The sequence below is a fragment of the Vulpes vulpes genome, chromosome 6 (genome assembly GCF_048418805.1).
Source record: "Vulpes vulpes isolate BD-2025 chromosome 6, VulVul3, whole genome shotgun sequence".
NCBI lineage: Eukaryota > Metazoa > Chordata > Mammalia > Carnivora > Canidae > Vulpes > Vulpes vulpes.
The window spans coordinates 128,726,173-128,741,798 of NC_132785.1; the positions used below are offsets into that span (position 1 = coordinate 128,726,173).

The 15,626-nt window shown below is 46.6% G+C and overlaps 1 protein-coding gene across 2 annotated transcripts in view; it reads left to right on the top strand.

The window, feature by feature from the left end:
• The first annotated feature begins 1,843 nt into the window (after window positions 1–1,843).
• Window positions 1,844–15,626, top strand: part of TRAF3 (TNF receptor associated factor 3) — a 108,748-nt gene continuing 94,965 nt past the window's right edge. For both annotated transcript variants that reach the window (XM_072762377.1, XM_072762378.1), the window contains exon 1: window positions 1,844–2,031. The gene's annotated coding sequence lies outside the window, so the exon portion shown is untranslated. The remainder of the gene's footprint in view (window positions 2,032–15,626) is intronic.

Consider the following 15,626-nt stretch of genomic DNA (forward strand, 5'->3'; position numbering starts at 1 on the left):
TGGGGCGGTGGGGGCAAGGTCTCTGCATGGGTGCCACTTGAGGGCCTGATCATCATATTCAGGGAGAGGCCTCATGAGACCCTATTCACGGGCCTAAAGTTCCCCTAACAGGTGCGTGAGCACCTGGCCCACGGTGTCCCAGGACGGGGACCTGGGAGGAGGTGGGCCCACAAGCAGGGGCCCTGCAGCCTGGGGCACGGGAAGCAGCCAGGGCCTGACCCTTTCGGGCTGGGGTCACTGCAACTCTAAGAGGCAGGAAAGGACACCCAGGGCTCTGGAGGGGAACCCAGCACGGGGACAGGGGAGCCCACCCGGGGACCCCGGCTCAGCACAGAGCCCGGGGGTCTGTGTGCAGGGGCTGGCGACGCAGGCCTGTCACCTTGACAGAGTTGGTCGGGGTGGGGAACGGCAGCCATGTCGGGTCCTCTGGTCTGAACTCAAGGTGCTGTGCCCTTCCGTGGCCCCGGCGGGGGCGCCACTGCAACCCGAATGGGGGTACCAGGCCCCTCTGTGCTGGGGCTGCCCAATACACCTGTCGGGGCCGCGGCGACCGTCCAGGGCTCCGGAACGCCCCGCGGGGAGGCTGCCGGAGATGCTGGACTTCCTGCCTCGACTCTCATGAGTCATGGGAGGAATATAAGGAGGAAGACGGGCCGGCGCTGGTCACACTGGTGTCAGCTCTGGTCGGGGATCTTCGTGAGCCCCCACGGGAGCCCCCACGGGAGGAGAGGCACGGAGAGCCCCTTCCGTTGCCTCCGTGTTGACTCGTACACATGCTAGAGTTGGCCTCCCTGGGAGAGGCCCGGCCAGGCGGGGTGCGTGCGACCTAAGAGGGCCAGGGCGACCCCGGGGACCCCGGGGCGGGGGCCGGCTCTGGAGCCCCCCGCACCCCTCCCGCACAGGCCTGGGTGCAGGCGTCGAGGCTGCGCGGGCCCTGGACCCTGCGGCCCGGGCGCCCGCGCCAGGTGCGAGCGTGGGGCACTGGTGGCACCCTGGCCACCCGGTCCCCAGTCCCGGGCACAGCTTCCTGGGTGTGGGAGGAGCCCCGGGAGGAAGGAGAGGAAACTCCAGGCAAACAACTGCGCCGACATCCCGCTCTCCATACCGGGGCGCAGAGGCCCAGATGGCTTGAGTCACCTTCAGCCCCACCCACCTGTGCGCGTGTGAGAGGGACGTGTGAGCGCGCGTGTGCTGCGGCGGGTGTGAGTGTGTGTGGTGCGAGGGCTCGAGGGTGCCTGTGCCCGGGGGTGTGTGAGCGTGAGTGTGAGGGTCAAGTGCGCGGGTGCGCGGGTGCAAGCGAGCGTGTGTCCAGGCTGCCGCCTGCGGGAGTGAGCGTGGCTGCGCGGGTGAACCGGGTGACGCCATCGCTCCCGGCCGCCGCCGAACCTGCACCTTTGGGGCCCACACGCGGCTGCGTGGCTTTTTTTTTTTTTTAACCCGGAAAGGGGGGGAGGACGGAGGACGGAGGACGGCGGGGGCGCGCGGGCCGCGCAGAGCGAGGGGGCGGGCGGCGGGCGCGGGGGGCGGCGGGGGCCGGCCGGGCTCGCGCCGCCGCGCCGTTGCTAAGGCCGGCGGGCGGGCGCGGGGCGGGCCGGGCCTTAGCAACGGGCCGCGTGCGTGTGTGCGCGCGTGCGCGTGCGCGCGGGCAGGGGCGGGGGCAGCGCGGGGGCGCGCGTGCGCGTGGGGCCGGCCGCGCTCGCCGGGTCCTGCGCTCCCACGCGCGCGCGCGGGCGGCGGGGGCGGGGCGGGCGCGCGCCGGGGCGCGCTCCGGCGGCCGGCGGGGATTTCCAGCGCGCGAGAGGAAGTGCTGCGAGAGGGTGCGTGAGGGCGCGAGGGAGCGCGGCGCGGCGCGGCCGCCGCGTGCGCGAGCCGGGGTTGCAGCCCAGCAGGGACTTTCCAGCCGGCGGCGGCGGCGGCCGCCGGCCCTTCCCCGCCCCCCGACATGGGGCTGCCCGGGGAGCAGGACGCTGCGGACCGCGGCGGAGGACGCGCCCGGAGCCCCTGAGCCGGCCGAGCGGGGCGGACCGCGGGGTAAGGGGCTGAGGTGTTGGGCGGCGGGCGGCGGGCGGGCGGGCGGCTGCATCCCCGGCGGCTCCTTCCCGCGCCGGCGGCGGCGGCGGCGGCGGCGGGCCCGGGGCCGGAGCGGGGCCGGGGCGGAGCAGGCCCGGCGCCCGGCGGCGAGTGCCCGGTGCGGCGCCGCCTCGCCCCCGCCCCCGCCCGGGCCCGCCCGCCCCCCGAGCGCCTCAACTTCGGAAAACTTTGTCCTCGAGGCCGGGCCCGGGGCCCGCGGGCCGGGGTGCCCTCAGCTTTTCAGGAAACGGGGTGCGAGGCCTCTGGAAAGCGCGAGCCCCGCGGGGTGGGGAGAGCCGGCGTCCGCCGCGGGGCCGTGTGTGTGCGGCGGCGGGAGGGGCGCCCGGCTCGGGGGCTGCGTCCGCCGACCTGCCCCCCCCACCCCCCGGGCTGGCGGCCGGTGGGGTTGTTTTTTTTTTTTTTTTTTTTTGAGCCATTATTTAAAAGTTTATACTGAGTCATTCCTCTGCAGATGAGCCTCTGACTGATTCATAACCGGGGAGCTGCAGTGGCCTCGAAGGCAGGCGGGTACTGGGCTCCGGTTTGGGGCAAAACGCACACATTCCACCTTTGATTAATAGCAAAGGTCAGGCTGGGCTCCCAGAGGTGCAGAAAATGAAAACGATCCCTGCCACGGTATTTAAGATTTCATCTCGAGGCGCCAGGCTCTCTCTGGCTTCACGTACACGCTTTGCCACGTTTTCACCCTGTCACCCCACTCGGGGACAGCGATTTAATATCGGGACCTGTGGAGAGGATTCTGTGTGGAACATTCCTTACCCTTAATCTGAAAACATAGCAGCAGAATGGAAATGGATGAACGAACGGCCGGCCGTGGACGTGCTTTGAAATTTAAGAACCCTTCAGATAATGGGCCGTTGAAGGAAGCAGTTTTATTTCACGTTTTTCCTATTAAGCCCTGAATCAGCTTTCAGACGGAGATACGGCGTGTGTGTGTGTGTGAGTGTGTGAGTGTGTGTGTGCATTTATTTTTGTGGAGTCATAAAGGCTGTATCGAGGAGCGTTACCTACTGCTTCTTGATTTACATTCACAGCATACAACTGAGGAGGAGCCATAATTTTTTTTTTTTTTGGGTAGCATTTGCTGTCAGTACACACTAGTGAAGCTTTTGAAAACGTATTCTGTAACCTTCTATAGATCTATAAAACCCTCATTTAAGGAAAACGACCAGGCGGACCGTCAGTTGGTGCTAAAATCTTCGCGTGTCTTTCCCATCTTTGAAAATGGCCTGTTAAAAAGACTGCATCATGTGTAAGGATGTCTGGCAAAATAGTGCACAAGCCGTTCGATTTTCAACTGAAAGGGGGAAATTTGCCTTTTTACCCTGTTGTGACTGTATGGGTATGTATTTAGCATTAGTCTAAAGGTGAAAAAATTCTTCGGCCCAGCAAAATGAGCTTTATCGGTATGGAAACTGGAAAATATATAAGATTGGAAATCCTTGTGAGTAGATAGATGCTCGTGACAGACACCCTGACAGACCCGGGATTCCAGCATCACTAGTTAAAATCCGTCCCTATCACGCATGAGGTTTAAGATGTTAAGGTGTCTCACCCAGACGCCATCAGTTCCAGCTGTCACAATGCAGAAGCCAGGAAAGCAGAGAGCACTGGCAGGGAGAATTTCAGCATTTTTTTTTTTTTAAGGACATTCATGTGAATTTTTCTGCAAGGGGAAAGAAGACCAGTTATTTTTCTTGGATTCTAGTCATACATTTTGGAATTAATAAGATGGCCTCACTTACTGAGAAGGGTGTAAAGACATTCCACTGGAAACAGGCAGTAGCAGTGGTCAGTGGTTTCTGTTAATTCCCTCAAAATATTTCTACCCTTCTTCATGCCTTCAAGAAAGTCCTTCATTTAAGCGAAACATCTGAGCTGCCTCTTGCTGTCTTCCCCTGTTTGGGATTTTTGATTCTGTAAACACCCTGGCTAGAATCCCTTTATTTTTTCACTGTGCAAAGCGGAGAAAGGCCTTTCTGGGGTATTGTCGGGATAGATATGCTAATGAACTGAGGATGGGAATGATTTATCACTCCCTTAAAGTCCTTCTCTGTGATGGTAAAGCTGTACTTGAAGAAAGATAAAACTGTCACTGTGGTGTTGCAAGTCTGGGCTGGCTCAAGCAAACAAAGGAAATTGCGTGAAATTTGCCCATCTCTATTTTCTCATCCTCATATAGCAGGACTCTCCAAACAGCAAGTGATCTGAACTATCAAGTATTATGCAATAGCTGAGTTTCCTTGCCGTGGTCAAAGAAATAATAATTTAAGAATTATTAACTTGATAGAGGATACGTCTTATGACCAAGGCCCTCTGTGCTGATTCCATAGAGTTAGGATCCCTTGTGTAAGCACACAAACGCTTCTACAAGCGTTTGTAAGGGAAGAAATATTTTTTGGGGGTGGGTGGGAGAGGGGAGAGTCGTAATATTGACTTCACATTTGGACAGAAACTGGGAAGAGAGTTACTGAGTGAGAAAGAAGGAAGTGAAGCCCGTGGATCTGGAAGATGACCAGAGAGAGGCAGTGGAGGCCTAATTGTGGAGGTGATGCTTAGGCTTGTTCTGAGCTGAAGGCATGCGGCCAGAGGGAAAGGCCAGATGCCTGTGCGCAGGAGGGCAGTAGAGAGAGGTGAGTGGGGGTAGGTGCCCTCATAGCAAGAGGCTTTGGGTCCAGGGGAGCTAGAGGTCACAGAAGAAAATGTAATTTTGAGCAGAAAGGAAAAATGTAAGGAAACTGTGTGCTCGTGTAGTATCAGTCATTCATAACTGACTAAAAAATACAAAACGACATTCTCATTTTAAGGAGCCTTTACCGACTGTCTGCATTCTGCACAACAGTCTTCTAGACAAGTGGGGGGTGGGGAACTGACCCCGCTGTGAAGGAAAGGTAAGGTTTTTATCATCAAGCAGTAAAATTTTTTTGGCTGAAATTTTTTGTCTCCATGTGTAGACACTGGGCTGAGGCTGGCAGGTAGTAAGATGTCCTAAATGTAGGTAGGTAACTGTCGGTTTCTCACAACTCCCAACGATCAGGTGGGAATCTCTTGCTGAATTCTGTATTCCTCGAGATAAGTGGATCATTAACTGGAAGTTGGAAATCTTTTTCTCATCTAACTTAATGTTCAATTAATGTGCCTTGAGTTTCCATAATGTTTTTGTTACAGAGCTAGGATGAGTGAGATACAGTTCCTGCCTTGAAGGGCATGGTCTGCAGAAGTTTGCCCCCGTGCACCAGGAAGGGAGATGCCTGAAACCACAGGTATTGGACCAAGACAGCACCAGGACTGAAGCTTGTGGCAGGAAGGGTGAGAAAAAGTGGAAATTTACCACCCTGCCCTCGGGGGACTGGTGCTCAGCTGGAGAGGGAAGACCCACCAGGAGGACGAAACTAAGTAGTCATAAAATGTAGGCTAAAGTCAATTAGTGGATTGTGTGGAAGACTGGAAGTATGGGGAGGAATTCAGGAAGAGGGGAAGCTTTGGCTGGCTGGGGGTAGTCAGGGAGGCCATTGGGATTCTTGCAGGACCTTTAGAATGGCAGGAAGAGGATTTCTCTCCACCCTCCCTATGTTTTGGTAAGATGAGATCTGACAATTTGTCACTTCTTGCCAGTAGACACAGTGCTGGCGATGCTGCTGGTCAGTGGATTTCCAGTTATGATGTTTCCTGTGCTGTCCTCTGTCTAGCTCTTACTGGGAGCTCAAGTGGGTCAGGTGATTTGCTGCTGCTAAGGGGAGACTGCACTAGGGAGCAGCACACCGCTGTCCTGACTGTTTCGCATTCTTGGTAGAAAGTCTTAAAAAGTGGTGGGGAGGAGAGAGGTGTAAATGTTAATAAAAAGCATCTGTTCCTCAGGAACCTACACCTCCCCCCAACTTACTGCCCTGTCATCTGTGCTGAAATGACCTATTCTCAAGAAATTAAAAAAAAATTCCGGTCCTGTAATTTCATTCCATGATTCACGTTTTTCTGGGGCTTGTTCCATGTTGATTTTAACTATGTCGTTTTTTTTTTTTTTTTTTTTTAATGGAGGTGATTGGGTAACTTTTTATGAGAACATGCCACCAAGAAAGGTATCAGGCCCACTGTTCTGATATTCTGATTTCCTTTCCAATTTAAACACTGACTCTATGGCAAAACCCTAAAGCATATTTATTGGAAACTTGGTTCCTTTAAGTGGAAAGAAAAGTCAAATCGATTAGCCAAGTAGGATAATGAAATTTTTAGGACCATCATACTATCAGAGTGCTAAAACATGATTCTCCAGGGGTCGTGATAATTATAAGGAAGATTTTCAGAGCCTGGCTTTGTACTCTGGAAGGTTAATGGCCAGTAGGAAGCCTGCATACAGGAGGTAATGAGGGACCCATTAGGCCTCTCCTGTACAGAACTACAAATTTGGGAGAGGGGGAGACATGCCAGATGCCACACAGAAATTCTTTGTGGTTTGGCTGATAGTCTGCAGTTGAGTGTGCCTTGTAGCTGCCTCTCTTGACTGTGCACCCCTGCGCCCACCCCCCTCTTCTGTCATGCTTAGCTTTCAAAGAGGCTTGTACCGGAGCCTGGGTGGCTCAGTTGGTTGAGCATCTGCCTTTGGCTTAGGTCATGATCCCAGGGTCCTGGGATGTAGTAGCCCTACATCAGGTTCCCTGCTCAGCGCAGAATCTGCTTCCCCTTCTGCTCCCCTCCCTGCTTGTGCTCTCTCTGTCTTTTCTCTCAAATAGATAAAATCTTTTTTTTAAAGATTTTATTTATTTATTCATGAGAGAGAGAGAGAGAGAGAGGCAGAGACACAGACACAACAGGCAGAGGGAGAAGCAAGCTCCATGCAGGGAGCCTGATGTGGGACTCGATCCCAGGTCTCCAGGATCACACCCTGAGCTGAAGGCGGCGCTAAACCCCTGAGCCACCCGGGCTGCCCAAATAAATAAAATCTTTAAAAAAAAAAAAAAAAAAAGGCTCCCATGATGGGAGACTTCATTTGACATTGTAACTTCCCTGGGTGTTTTTAATGACTTCGAAGGGAAGAACAGAGAAACTAGTTCGTGTGTTTCCTGCTCAGTAATGCCCTGAAGTCACAACTTTATTTTAGAAATTAAATTCTATCCTTTTTGGATTAATATAGCCTGATGTTCAAGACGCTATTATAGGATAAATTAAGTGTTCTGGTTTCAGATAGCTTTTCTGTGTGAGAAAGGGCATGGCATCGCTTTAGTGTAGTATGTCTCAAGCCCTTAATAGGAGCCTGGGCCCATTAAGTTTTAGCTTTAATTAAAAAAAAATTTTTTTTAAGATTTTTATCTGTTTATTCATGAGAGAGACAGAGAGAGAGAGAGAGAGAGAGAGGCAGAGGGAGCAGCAGGCTCCATGCAGGGAGCCTGACGTGGGACTTGATCCCAGGTCTCCAGGATCTCCAGGATCACGCCCTGGCTGAAGGCGCCACTAAACCGCTGAGCCACCTGGACTGCCCTTTAATTTTTTTTTAAGATTTATTTTTTAAGTAATCTGTACACCTAGCATGGGGCTTGAACTCTTGACCCTGAGATCAAGAGTCGTATGTTCCCTGATTGAGCTGGCCGGGCATGCCGTTATCTTAAATTTTAATACAAATTTTACATTGTACTCAGTAATATATCCTATTTTAAAAAATATAAACACACTTTGTCTCCCAAATTTTTGAGTACAGTTAATTCTCCAAAAGATGCATCTTGTTTGTCTTTGGCTTCCCTAGGATCCCTGAAGGCTCCCCTGGCATCCTACCATGTGTCCCTGGAGCTGTCCATTCCTCAGCTTGAGAAAGGGAAGCAGTGAATGCCAGTCCTGCCCTCTGTACTTTTGCAGGCTGTTGGTTGTCTCTGAATAAGTTTCCCCATCTATAAAATGGGGCATCACATGCTTGTTATGAGTGAAGTGGACAATAAAGCATTCTACCAATGTTATTTTTAATTTTTTTTATTTTTAGAGGGAGTGGGTGGGAGAGGCAGAGGGGAAGAGAGAGAGAGAGAGAGAGAATCTTAAGCAGGCTCCACATCCAACACAGAGTTTATGCACAACTCAGATCTCACAACCCTGAGATCATGACCTGAGCTAAAACCAAGATCAGATGCTTAACTGACTGAGCCACCCAGGTGCCCCTGATGTTAATTTTCATAATAGTAACTACTAATACAATAACTAATCAAGATGTAGTAGAATAAGAATGTTAAGATCTTAAAATATGGGGACGCCTGGGTGGCTTGGTGGTTGTGCGTCTGTCTTCAGCTCAGGGCATGATCCCGGAGACCTGGGATCGAGTCCCATATCAGGCTCCCTGCATGGAGCCTGCTTCTCCCTCTGCCTATGTCTCTGCCTCTCTCTCTCTCTCTCTGTGTCTCTCATGAATAAATAAATAAAATCTTAAAAAAAAGATCTTAAAATATGAACATGATATGTCCTTGCTTGTGGTAGGGACCATGGAGACTTTCTAGTTGAATTCCTTCTTTTTATATGGGAAGCTTGGAGGGTTTAGGTTAGTAACTGTCCCAAGTCAGGTAAGGGCAAAGCATGGACTGTTCACCCAGACTCCAGTTTTTTCTTTACATTCTTCACGTCCATATTTGCCCCAGGGAAGCTTGCTTGGCCTCTATTCCAACTTGGAATAAGTGAGAATTATTTAATCACACATTTTTTGAGAGCTTACTCGGGCGCTATGCTAGATGTCAAAGCTAAATAGTCAGGTAAGATGCTGTCTGATGGCTCTTCTCAAGGAGCTTCTGTAAGGTGGTGAGCCAGAAGAGCTTGTGGGTTATAGCACAGTGTGATAGGTTCCATGAGGCTAGAACAGAGGTGCCGAGGGAGCGTGGGGGGTGCCATGTAATTTGAACTGGGGGGTTAGGAAGTGTTTTCCAGGGAGGACAATATGAGCAAGCGGGAGAGCACTGGCTGGGAGGATTATTGCATTATTAGGCGGCCCATGTGTCTGAAGCTATTCCTCAAGCCTGGGTTTCAGGGAGAGGGCTTGGGAACAGGGAACTGGCTGCCTTTGGGTGCTGCCTGTTTGCCAGCCTAACTTTTGAAGTAAGAATTATTCCCGTTTTACAGATGAGGAAAATGAAGAGCAATAGGACCATTGGACTCTAGAGTTTGTGTTTTCATTACTGTGCCCTGTGGTCAGTTTAAGATGAATTACAATCCAGTTTTGGATTTTATTCACATTCTAGACTTTTTATTTTATTTTATTTTTTTACATTCTAGACTTTTTAGTTTTGCTTTCAGATTCTGTTGTTTTAGTTTTGCTGCTATAAAATGCTTTTTAAAAGAAATCATGTATTTTTTTAGTGTATGTTTTTCATGCATCCTTTCCTTTCCCCTAACATCTGCTTTGCCTATATCGACTTCTTTTTCTGTTATTTCTTCCATTCCTTCTTTCTGTTTTGAGTTATTTTCTTATAGCAGCAACATTGCTTTCAATATCCTTTAACAAATTCAGTTAAGACGTTCTTTACCCTTGTGGTTCAGATGTTGCTTACATCTTGCTGAGTAGCAGTCCCAAACCTGATTTCCTAATGTGTTTTCTTTCCCCTTTCCCTCTCTTAATTTACATTTAAACTGGTAGCCTAGTAATAATGATAGTACTTAGTATGTCTTTATAGAGTTTTACAAACATAACTTGTTAGTGGTAAACAAGTCCCTGAGGCCTGGTCAGTCTGTAGAGAGCATAATGGTTGCAGCCAGTACAGTCAGATTTCTACCCATTCATCTGGAATGTAATTATAACTACAGATTACTTATGGGAGTAAAAGTTAAAGGCAAGGAAGCCTTCTCCAGAATTAGCAAGGGAATGATGATGTTGATTATTTTGGAGATTTTATGTGGCTTTTCTGTTAGAACTGCTGTAAAGTTTTGAACACAGAACCAAGAAGGGTTAGTGATGGGTGGATTTGAGGCGAGGAGGCTTGTTTCATAGTCCTCTAGGGCTCTAGTGTTGAGATGAGAAGCTTCTCAAGGACAGGGTCACTTCATCATATTTTCAATCTGTCCTGAGATGTGCTCAGTAAAAATGAGACAAATTTATGTATGGAAGGAGTATGGGTTTGAAATCAAATATGATTTGAATTTTGGCCCTTCTTTTAGCTAACTACGGTGGTAAGTTACTTAGCTGTTCTGAACCACAGTTTTCTCATTGATGAAAAGGTAGTTGTGAGGAATAAAAGTGAGAATATGAGTGAATGTGAGAACCTAGCATATTATAAGTGGTAATTCTCTCTCTCTTTCCTGAGTGACTTTCTAAAGGGAAAACATGCCTTGTTAGCAAGGTGAATGACAGACTCTTTTGGGAGTATGGCTTGGGCCTGAAAACTATCTTGCAAGGTAGATGTGGAAGCAGCATATTATTGGACTATGAAGAAGTTATTTGTAATAAAAAGTAAAATGATTTTTACAAAAGGAATTTTTGCATGTGATTATTTTTGATAAATTAACATTTATTTATTCATTCATTCATTCATTCATGAGAGACACAGAGAGAGAGAGAGGCAGAGACACAGGCAGAGGGAGAAGTAGGCTCCATGCCGGGAGCCCAACGCGGGACTCGATCCCGGGTCTCCAGGATCACGCCCTGGGCTGAAGGCGGCGCTAAACCGCTGAGCCACCGGGGCTGCCCGATAAATTAAAATTTATATTTTAGTTTTAGTGCATTATTTTCTTTTATTGTTTAGCAGAGTAACATTCTTCATTCTAGTCTCTGTTCAAATGTCACTTCTTCTAGAAGGTCTTCCCTAAACACCCTAATTAAAATAGTCCATGCTGTTACTCTCTAGTCTCTTACCTTGCTTTTTATAATCGTAGCAGAAAACTTTTGTTCATCATCTTAACCCATGTACTAGGGGAGTGTGTGGTAGATATTCAAGTATTTGTATGGATGAATCAATATACTTTAGTCAAATCACATTTTCTTTTATTGAGGCAAAATTCACATAACATGTAATTAACCGTTTTAAGTGTGCAGTTTAGTAGTATTTAGCATATCACAGTGTTGTGCAACTACCAGCTCTTTCTAGTTTCAAAAATTTTTCATCACCCCAAAAGAAAAACCCTTATACCCATTGAGTAATCATTCCCCATTCTCTCTTCCTCCCAACCCCTGGTAACCTCTAATCTGCTGTCTCTATGAATTTGCCTATTCTGGACATTTCGTATAAAAGGAATCATACAACATGTGACCTTTTATGTCTAGCGTCTTTCACTTAGTGTAATGTTTTTGAGGTACATCTAAATTGTACATGTGTAAGTATTTTGTTCCTTCTTATGGCTGAATGATATTCCACTCTGAGTGTATACCACAAATTATCCATTCATCCACTGATAAACGTTTGGATTGTTTTCCCCTTTTGGCTATAATGAATAATGTGTACAAGTGTCTGTGTAGACATGTGTTTTCATTTCTCTTGGGTGACATATGTAGGAAATGGAATTGCTGGGTCATATGGTAATTCAGTTTAACTTATTCCCACAGGCAATGTACCAGGTTCCAATTCTGTATATCTTTGCCAACATTTATTTATGTATGTATGCATGTATGTATATATAGATAAGCTATTCTAGTGGATGTAAAGTGGCATTTTCATTATAATTTTGTATTTCCTTAATGACTGGTGGTATTGGACATCTTTTAATTGTATGTCTTTTTTGGAATGATGTCCATTCAAACCCTCTGCCCATGTTTTAGTTGGGTTGTTTATTGTTTTTTGTTGTTGTGGAGTTGTAAGAGTTCTTTATATAGTTTGAATATTAAACCCAGATTAAGTATGTAGGTAACAAATATTTTGTTCCATTCTATTTTTTTCACATGCTTAATAATGTCCTTAAGTCCTTAAATTAAAAGTTCTTAATTTCGACAGAGTCCAATTTATCTATTGTTTTTGTTGCTTGTGTTTTTAGTATCATATCTGAGAATCAATTACCAAATCTGAGATCATGAAGATTTATCCCTATATTTTATAGTTTTAGCTCTTACATTTAGATCTTTGATCCATTTTGAGTTAATTTTTGTATATGGACTGAGCTAGGAGTTCCACTTTATTCTTTTGTATGTGGTTTTTCTTTCCCCATTAGATGGACTTGGCACCCTTGTTGGAAATCAGTTGGTCATAGATGTTTGAATTTATTTTTGGACTCTCAATTCTGTTTTCTTAGTCTATATGTCTGTCTTTTGCCAATGGTACACTGTTTTAATTACTGCAGCTTTGTAGAAAGTTTTGAGGTAATAAGAGAAGTACAAGTCAACTTTTCTTTTTTATAAGATTTTATTTATTTATTCATGAGAGACACAGAGAGAGGCAGAGACACAGGTAGAGGGAGAAGCAGGCTCCCTGCAAGGAGCCTAATGTGGGACTCGATTCAGATTCGGGGATTACACCCTGAGTGGAAGGCAGATGCTTAACTGATGAGCCACCCAGGAGCCCCAACTTTTCTTTTTCTATGTTGCTTTGGCTATGTGGGACCCCTTGCAGCTTCATATTAATTTGAGGATCAGTTTTTCTCTTTCTGCAAAAAAAGGCCATGGGAATTTTGATCAGGATTGCATTGAATCTGCTTTGGGGAGTTGCCATTGTAACAATACTAATTCTTGGGATCCATGACCCTGAGGTGTCTTCCGTTTATTTACATCTTTAGTTTCTTTTAGCAAGATTTTTTAAAAAATTATTTCTTTATTTCTTTATTTCTTTATTTATTTGACAGAGAAAGAGAGAGAATGAATGAGAATGAAAACACAAGCAGGGAGAGCAGCAGAGGGAGAGGGAGAAGCAGGCTCCCTGCTGAGCCAGGAGCCCCATGTGGGGCTTGATTCCAGGCAGGTATTTAACCAACTGAGCCACCCAGGCGCCTCCTCTTTTAGCAAGACTTTGTAGTATCAGTGTATGAATCTTTTGCCTCCTTGGTTAAATTTATTCCTAGATATTTTGTTCTCTTGGATGTTTTTTACACGGAATTGTTTCCTTAATTTTCTTTCAGATTATTCAGTGCTAGTGTATAAAAACACAACTGATTTTTGTGTGGTGATCATACCCAGACTTTGGTGAATTTGGTTATTACTGCTAGTAGTTTTCTGGGGGTTTTATTGGATTTTTCTATATATAGAATCATGTCATATGCAAATAGAGATAGTTTATCTCTCTTTTCAGTTTGGATGCCTTTTTACCCCCCTTTTTCTTGCTTAATTGCTCTGGCTACCACTTCTATTGTGTTGAATAGCAATGGTGAAAGCAGATATTCCTATCTTGTTCCTGGTCTTAGGGGAAAGTTTGCAATCTTTCACCATTGATTATGAAGTTAGATGTGGTTTTGTTTTTTTTGTTTGTTTGTTTGTTTGTTTGTTTTTTAGTAAATGCCCTTTATCATATTAAGGAAGTTCCCTTCAATTCCTGGTTGGCTGAGTGTTTTATCATGAAAAGATGTTGAGTTTTGTCAGATGCTTTCTTTGTGTCTATTGATATGATCATGTGGTTCACTCCCCTATTCAGTGTGGCATATTACATTAATTGATTTCCATATGTTGAACCACCTTTGCTTTCCTGGGATAAATCTCACTTTGTCAGGGTGTATCATCCTCTTAATGTCTTCTTGGACTTGATTTGCTATTATTTTGTTGAGATTTTTACATCTCTGTTTATAAGGGATATGTATTTTTATTTTTGTTGTGGTATCTTTGTTTGGCTTTTGTATCAGGGTATCAGTTGCATTTTAATTGGACATCCTGTTTCCTCAGAATTTTGAGACCTGGCCAGTCCTCAGTAGTAAGTAGAAAATTCTAGGAGAGTTTTGAAGCAGACAGGATGATGATGATCATGCCACATATCTCCCTACTTCTTAACACAAGGCTGCCCCTCATGGCATGTCACTGGGAAAATCCTGCCTGACACTTCCACCATAACTCTGTGTCTACCAGTGGAGAATGGAGGAGGGGACACCATTCCTGATGCCAGGACAGGATGGAGATGTGCTTGTCATTTTCTGAAAAAGCCACAGATCGTTCCAGATAATGGTTGCTGAGTAACAAACTGTCTTAAATATCAGTGACCTAAAATAGCAATAACCTATTATCAAATCTCCTGCTTCTGTGAGTTGATCAGGCGGTGTTCACCTGGGTGATTCTTCTGCTCTGTGTACCATTAACCGAGGTCACTCACTGGTATTCATCTGGCATCTGCTCTAGAGGTCCGATGTGGCCTCCTTCCCATGCTTGGATGGTTGGAAGGCCTGGCTTAGTGGTTCTTCCCTTTCCATATAGTGTCAGGGCCTCTGCAGATGGCCTCTCTGCCGGAGTGGTTGGATTTCCTACATGGCAGCCTAGGACTCCTACAGTGAGTATTTTAGGAGGAGAAGCAGAGGCTGACAGATTAGTGTAGCATTATTCCTGCTATGTTCTATTGGTTGAAGAGCCTGCAAGGTACTCCCAGTTTTAGGGAGTGGGGACACATTGCCTATCTCTTGTTGAAAGGAGTGCCAAGGTGTTTCTGGCCATCCTTAAGCCACTGTAGAGTGGTTTGATTCCAGTGCTCTCAGCAGTGTGTGTTGTGTACGCTTTGTAAGACAAGCTTTTGTGGGCTAAAATGGAAACTCCAGCTGTTGTGTATTACTTGATTTTTGTGAGAAAATGCATTGTGTTCTTTTTTTTTTTTTTAAGATTTTATTTATTTGAGAGAGAGCATGGAGGGAATGGGAGAGGGAGAAGCAGACTCCCCACTGAGCAGGGAGCCTGAAGTGGGGCTCCATCCCAGGACCCTGAGATCAGGACCCAAGATGAAGCGGACACTTAACTGACTGAGCCACCCACGTGCCCCTGCATTCTGTGTTCTGAACCAAGAATTCATGAATAAAGTTTTTGAATACACTCATTCATAAAATGGTAATAAAATGTATGTTTTATTTGCTTAATCAGCAGGCATCTTTGATCATCTGTCGGGAGTTTTTCAAGTACAACTTCAGGTCTATAAATTTTCTCTTCCTATTAGTTTATTTTTAATTTTTAATTTTTAATTTTTAAATTTTAAATAGTCTCCATGTCCAGCAGGGAGCCCAACATGGGGCTTGATCCCAAGACCCTGAGATCAAGACTTGAGCTGAAATCAAGATTTGGACAGATGCTTAACTGACTGAGCCACCCAGGCACCCCTCCTCTTAGTTTATTTTATTTTATTTTTTAATTTTTTAAAGATTATTTATTTATTTATTTATTATTTTTTATTTATGAAGCAGAGGGAGAAGCAGGCTCCATGCAGGGAGCCTGATGTGGGACTCGATCCTGGGACTCTAGGATCATGCCCTGGGCCAAAGGCAGATGCTCAACCGCTGAGCCATCCAGCCATCCCTATTTTTTTTATTTTTATTTTTTATTTTTTTAAATATTTTTTTTAATTTTTCATTTATTTATGATAGTCACACACAGAGAGAGAGAGAGGCAGAGACATAGGCAGAGGGAGAAACAGGCTCCATGCACCAGGAGCCCGACGTGGGATTCAATCCCGGGTCTCCAGGATCGCGCCCTGGGCCAA